Genomic DNA, 353 nt, shown 5'->3' on the forward strand with positions numbered 1-353 from the left:
CTTCATGGAACATGATCTTTACTTAATATCCTAATGATTTTTGGCATAAAAGAAAAATCAATAATTTTGAGCCATACAATGTATTTTTGGCTATTGCTACAAACATACCCCAGCGACTTAACACTGCTTTTGTGCTGCAGGGACACAAATAGCAACTTCTTATGGCAAGACACTACAGGTGAGTAGAGTTTAAAATGTCACTAAAAGATGTTGATTGTTTAAATATGCAAATAATGCATTATCTAATTAAGTATACACTCATTTGCATACATATCTAGAACAAAAATCGGAACATTGGAAAAACCAAGTTCAAAATTCTTATTTGATTTTTAGAGGTAGTTTTGGAATTTTGG

Source organism: Sinocyclocheilus anshuiensis, unplaced genomic scaffold, assembly GCF_001515605.1.
Source record: "Sinocyclocheilus anshuiensis isolate Anshui unplaced genomic scaffold, SAMN03320099.WGS_v1.1 scaffold665, whole genome shotgun sequence".
NCBI lineage: Eukaryota > Metazoa > Chordata > Actinopteri > Cypriniformes > Cyprinidae > Sinocyclocheilus > Sinocyclocheilus anshuiensis.